The sequence below is a fragment of the Nicotiana sylvestris genome, chromosome 9, assembly GCF_000393655.2.
Source record: "Nicotiana sylvestris chromosome 9, ASM39365v2, whole genome shotgun sequence".
In the NCBI taxonomy this organism is placed as follows: domain Eukaryota; kingdom Viridiplantae; phylum Streptophyta; class Magnoliopsida; order Solanales; family Solanaceae; genus Nicotiana; species Nicotiana sylvestris.
In genome coordinates this window covers 123,182,350-123,189,674 of record NC_091065.1, presented here as the reverse complement: position 1 = coordinate 123,189,674, position 7,325 = coordinate 123,182,350, and positions in this window count along the sequence as shown.

Sequence of the window (7,325 nt, the reverse complement as noted above, 5' to 3'; positions counted from 1 at the left end):
TATGGGGAGGGTAGAGCGTACGCAAATCTTACCCCTACCCATGAGGGTAGAGGAGCTGTTTCCGGAAGACCCTCGGCTCAAAAACAAAAGATCTGTAACAACAACAGAAAATATTCAAATAAGATCAGCACCGTAAGTGACAACAAATAAGTGGGAAGGACAATAATTATGGCAATAATAAAATTGTAAATAAAATATAAAATAACAGTAAAAATAATAAACAAAAAATAGAAAGTGTGATGGAACAATAACCGTTAGCAGTCCTATATAAAACACTATCAGGCTAGTCAGAACAACGAAGAAAAACGCTCAACTAAACCCTAACCTACAACCTTAATGCTCGATCTCCACACCTCCCTATCCAGGGTCATGTCCTCGGAAATCTGAAGTTGTGATATGTTTTGCCTTATCGCCTCGCCCCAATATTTCTTAGGTCGCTCTCTACCTCTCCTTGTACCTATCAAAGCCAACTATTCACACCTCCTAACCGGGGCGCAAAATAACTATTATAGTAATTGTTAAATAAAATGATATCACATTTGTGAACTGTAGAGTCAAAGAAATATTACTATTTGATTAAATAAAGGAAAATGATATTCTTTTCACAAATGTCGATAAGAATGAAAATAAACGTAACAACAACAATAACAACAACAACAATTATTCTTAAATTATTAGTAATATTGGAAGCTTAAAGAAATAGTTCGGAAGAAAGGAGGGACAAAATTGGATGTCAACACTTGTCACGACCCAAATTCCCCTCCATAGGATGTCGTGATGACACCTAGTCTTAGGGACTAGGTAAGCCTAACATTAACTTAAATAATAACAATATTTAACTAACATCTGACAATTTTGAAATGAAAATCTTTATACAAACTTACAATCCCAAAATCGGTAGTACAAGTCATATGCTCTAATGAGTTTGCTAGAAAACCTACAAGTACAACAGTTTCGAAATAGAGATAAAACAGTGTGGGTACAATATCAGAAGATGATTCCTAAGCCTGCGAATGCAGCAACAGGTTTACCTTGAGTTTCCATGGCAAAATTCGAACAGATAGCTAGCGATTGATTCACTCCACAATACCTGGATCTGCACAAAATATGCAGAAGCATAGTATGAGTACACCACAGCGGTACCCAGTAAGTATCAAGACTAACCTCAGTGGAGTACTAGCGAGGGACAGTCAAGACACCTACTGGACTAGATAATCTAGACAAGTATAGGTTTAAAACTAACAGAGTATGATATCTCTACACATGTACACACAATGACAACAATAATACGGTACTTGCAATAGGAATAGAAGCAATGATTAGCAGCGGCACATAACAAGTAATAACATAGTAGAGTAAGTGGAACACAGTTAAAATTCAGTGAAAATAAATAAAGAAAAGACAATTAACAACTCGATAAAAATAACCGCTTCCACACCAGGTTTTATCCAATAACATCCACGAGGTACCAAACCTCCAATTATTCACAACTCGCGGGTCTCAATTCATGAACCCTAATCACTTGGTACCTTATGCCTTCATTACCACTAGTAAATGTACGGACAACTCACGTGATCATAGAACAATTCTCACATAGCAGGAAAGTAGACGAGGGCGTGTATGAGTGATCAATAATATCAGGATCCATCTTCTAAAACCGATAGGGTGATTTATTTACGTGTATGCTTGTGCAAGTATCCTATCACAGTCCAGACCAACGAGTAAATGTAGAGGAAATGACGGCACATAAGAAACAATCCCAATGACTTTCACAAGGAAAAACTCACACATGTTTAAGCACGTCACTACACAAATATCAATAACAATAGTTCCCCCAGACCATCACAAGTCATCATAATTCAATCCCTGACATAGCCCACCTTGTCTCGTCAGGTACGCAATAATAAAGTAAATGCCTGCCTTATCTCGCAGCACGCGCATAGTAATGTTTCCGCCTTATCTCGCCACATACGCAAACATACAGATATACCCTGCCTTGTTACGCTGCATGTGCAACATCAATAGTAACAATAGCACCACAGAAACCTCGTGCAAACACCCGAAACAAACCTCCTAACAATATCATGTGCCATAAATACAACAAAACAATAGAGTAACTTTCACAACATGTGCCCATATTCTACAACATTTCCTCTAAATAGTGGTAATACCACAACTACGCATAGCCCTCGGCTCGACAAACAGAGTGCAACAGTAACAACAACAACAATACACAAGAATACGACAAATAAATCGACTTGAGAGCTTTAGAACGTAGAGAAATGGTAGAACAAGTCACAATAATAATAGCTCAACAAAGGAGAAAACATGAGTCAATAATTCCAAATAAGGATGAGGCAACTATGATAAAGGATAACTAACTTCATTTAGGGTGGAGCAATCACGAAAGAGATACAAAAATTGCAATTAAGGATAAGCAACGGAAAATATGATCATGACCACAATTAAGGATAGACAATTACAGAAAAGATAATAATAATTTCTATTAAGGATGAGCAATTAAGAAAAAAAAAAGATAGCATGGTAGTTGAAGAGGCTACAACTTCAGTTAAGGTACACAAGAGTCAAATAGGTGATAAAAGTGGAACATGAAGGAATTAATTCCAATTATGACGCGTAGAGGTGAAACTAGTAAATGGGAAATTTAACATAACAAACAACTTCAAATCAAATGAACATAATAACTTAAGATCCCTAACAGGTCAACTTCCACAAATAAGTCCGAGCACGTACTCGTCACCTCGCGTACACGGACTTCACATGACACAATTAGCACCAGAGACTCAAATCCTAAGGGGTAGTTCCCCCACACAAAGTTAAGCAAGATACTTACCTCAAAGGAGATAGACCATTACTATAAAATGAACTTCTCGAGTGAAATAACCTCCGGACAGCTCAAATCTAGCCAAAATAATTTCAAAACATAAATAAAACTCATAAAAAACTATTCTGGATAATAAAGCTTAAATCTTTATCAAAAACTAAAAATCAACCAAAAAGTTGACCCTCAGACCCGATATGAGTTCAACCATACTAAAATTATCAAATTCTGATACCAATTTGTCCCTAAAATCATCATTTTACATTTTGAAAGTTTTCTTCAAAAATCCTCATTTTTTTCTCAACTCAAAACACACATTATAAGATAAAAATAAAGATAGAATCATGGAATATAATAAATATCGGGTAAAGAACACTTACCCCAATGATTTGCTTGATAACCCCACAAAGAATCACTCAAAACCAAGCTCTACAACTCCAAAAATGATAAAATTGGCTAACCCTCAGAATAGAGTACTTTTATATTCTGCCCAGGTATTTGCACATCGCGATCGCGGAAGAACTAATGTGATCGCGAAGAAGAAAATGGCTACTTCCCCAAAATGTACTATGCGATCGTGTACAGATGAGTGTGATCGCAAAAAAGGAAAAATTCTTAGGCCAAGGACTGCCCTATGCGACCGCGAAAGGGAAGCAGTTAGAGCTATGATATGCGAACGTTGGCGGGTGGCTGCGAACGTGAAGGAGGAAAAATCACAGTTCTGCGATCACGGACTGGCCTATGCGAACGCAAAGAAGGAAATTGTTCAGTCCGCCAAACAGCCTTCGTGATCGTGGCTTCACCTACGTGAACGCATAGAAGGGGACAATAGATATCAGAACAGCCCTCCAAAACAAGAGGAAATGGTCTGTGGCCCATCCGAAACACGCCCGAGGCCTCCGGGACCCCGTCGAAACACACCAGCCAGTTCCATAACATACCACGGACTTGCTCGAGGTCTCAAATCACATCAAACAACGTTAAAACTATGAATTGCACCATGAATAGGACATATGAACTTTCAAATCTTCCAATTTCTAAAACTCGCGCCGAAACCTATCAAATCAGCCCGAAATGGCTTCAAATTTTGCATCCAAGTCCCAAATTACATAACGGAGCTAATCCGATATCACCAAAGTCAACCCTCGGTCAAGCCTCTCAACCTTCAAAAATTTTATTTTTTCCAAATTTCGCCAAAATATTTCAAATTAACCTACGGACCCCAAATCCAAATCTGAATGCAAGCCTAAGTCCAAAATCACCATATGAAGCTGTTGGAATCATCACGATGCCATTTCGGAGTCGTCTATACAAAAGTCAAATTCTGGTCAACTCTTACTGCTTCAGATTCTAAAACAAAAATTCTTCTTCCAAATTGACTCTGAATCATTCAATAACTGAACTCGTCCATGCATCATAACACAATATACGAAGCGGCTCGAGACCTTATGCCACCGAACGAGACTTTAATTTTCAAAACGATCGGCCGGGTCATTACAATTATATGACTTAATTCTTGCATCTATGCACCATATAAATCTGAACAAGCTATATCAATCTATAACCATATCTCAATACATAATCACATGATATACCACATAACTCAAATACGCATAGCGATAACTTCCAACCGCTTTGGCTGCCCGATAACCAACTTGAGATCGATAACAAACCTCATATAAACTAAAACCATATTTTGAACCTTCATACACTGCCAATGATGAAAAAAACATACAGAAACTCATAACCACCCATCAGATTAACAAGTCGTGGAGCTCTCTTGCCCGATAAGAACCATAGCCAAATCTAAGCTGACTAGTGACAATATTCTTGCAAACATACCTTAATCAAATTCGATGGCACTCATTTCAGGACCAATAACCTCACCTCATACATTACAAGCTACTCGATCGTACTGTCACAAAAATCCTACTTAGAGCCATATACCATAAAATTTGAGCACCAACGAACAATAACTCAAATATACCCAATGATGGAAAGAGAATGGAAATGAAGAAACCATCCCACCAGCTCAATAGATACCACCACGAAGCGCAATGCTATCAATCCTCCACACAAGGGGAAACACAACACATGAAATAAGCACAAAAGATCATATCCTAGCATAACGATGTTGCGATGCATGACCTAATCCGACACCGGTCCACCTGGAATACGTCGAGCCATGATATTCACAATCAACAACCATAACAATATCAACAACAAACACACGAAGTGTGTGACCATAACCATGGAGATATGGATATCACTATATACCATAAATAGCAAGTCCATAACCAAGTCACAATCAACCATTCAACACCCCAAGAGCAATCTCGTTCGAATTTTGCTACAAAACCCAAACAGTATCGCATCATGTGTGCAAATAGTCAACAATGTCACAATTCGCCATAGAATAGGAAAGTAACACATGGAACACATCAGAACACGAATAAGATCAACTTCAATCGATGACACCACCAATAACATCAGCTCTGCCAGGTAAACAAATCCAACCCAACGTAGAATATACATTCTTATTAGACCTACTAGTAGATCCAAATCAATTTTGATCCTTCTGATGTAAGTAGATAGCCTTCATAAAGCCCACAATAACATATCTATAGTACATACCATCAGTAGCCAACCTCTTATCATACATTCACCGTTCACAACCATGGAACAATCTGCTTCGAGAACCCTCTTAGTCTTCAAATCCCTAGATTATAAGTATCTCCATATCTGATCCCAACTACACTACTCAAATAACTGACATATTCCTCACCTACGGTTAGCCCACGATAAATACTTTTATAATTCTTTCGTGCGAGAAAGCAAAATCTGGACATCAAAAGTTGATTAACTAGGCGATTACCATAATACCAGTCAGGCATCCGCAAGTCAAAACGCATTGCACTTTCTGATGTGCGCACCCTTCTTAGGTGGTATGAAATAATGCTACCATTCTTCTAACCATGTGAATCGTCCTGCTGTCTGGAACCCGTGACTCCATCCAGGCAAAAATCATAACACGTAACATGTTCCTTATGCTGGTAGCGGACATCTAGCTCAAGTATTTTTCGAGATTATCAAGAACTCTTCGAGGCCAATCCGCACATCACCAAGTCATCAAAACTGAACATCCCCAGCTCAACCAAGTCATGCAAGCCATCAAACCCAAGAGTATTGCCCCAAAATGCTAGTGAAGCATTACCACACCAAAAGACCAGTTACCTTTGTTGTTATGCTGACCCAACCACTGAGCTGATCCATTTCTTCTAATCATCATTGACTTGTCTTCAGGTCAACACTTTCCCTTATTGGTACACAATGATCATAAGTCAAATCTGGCTGCGGAAGACCCTAGCATGAACCACGTCGTCCGAAAACCATAAACCACTGTACTTCCTCTAGAGCTAATGCTGCAACTGAGATACACACTATGAAGAAACCTTCTGTGAATTTGAAGATGCTTCTCTAACCTCTTTGATATTGGAATGTAGATTTAGCAATGATACAGATATACAACATGTTCCAACACCATCCCATGAAAATCTCATATCTTAGTCATGTACAATTTCGGGGAACCCCTCAACACTGCATATATACCTTAGACCCAAGACTTATATGACACTTGACCATGCAATCTAATCATCGATAGTAGAATCCACTAATTGGTGCGGAGTCATAGGGCACAACATCTGATGATCCACATTACCAACCTTTATAAGCTTGTACAACACCAAATTCGATACACGAAGCAGTTGCATCCCACAATTGAACAACTGAAGATCTACCAACACGTCTGTATCTTAGTCTGGACAGTACCTCGAGACAATGATCGAGCATCTATGGCCCTCTCGTAGCCCATCCGCATCATTATAAACTGTCGGAGCATAGCTGATACCGAGCATGCAACATCGTATACAAGTAGGTGTAAAGGAATATAAGATATATGCTTTAAGTTGAATTAATGTTATACGATAAGGAATAAAAGGAGTGGTTCCTAATAGTTCTGCAGCCTCTCAAAGATATGTACAGACGTCTTCGTACCGATCCTCAAGGCTCTACTAAACTTGCTTATGACTCGTAGCACCTATGGACCTAGAGCTTTGATGCCAACTTTGTCACGCCCCAACTTCCCCATGTATGATGTCATGATGACACCTAGTCTCTAAGACCTGGTAAGCCTAGCACATGTAATTTAATAAAAGAATTAAATTTAATCATTAATTATAAATAATTAAATGATATATATATTCACAAGAGGTTAATACTTATACATTTCCCAAAATCGGTAGTACGGGGTCATAAGCACTAGTGAAACACACTAGAATTTCTAAACACAATATTGTTTTGAATTATAAATTAATAGTAGCATAATGAAGTAAGATGGTGACTCCGAGTCCTGTGAACGTCAAGCAGGTATACCTTGAAGTTTCCTGCCGCACAGTTGCAACTCTCAACAACATGATCAGAATAC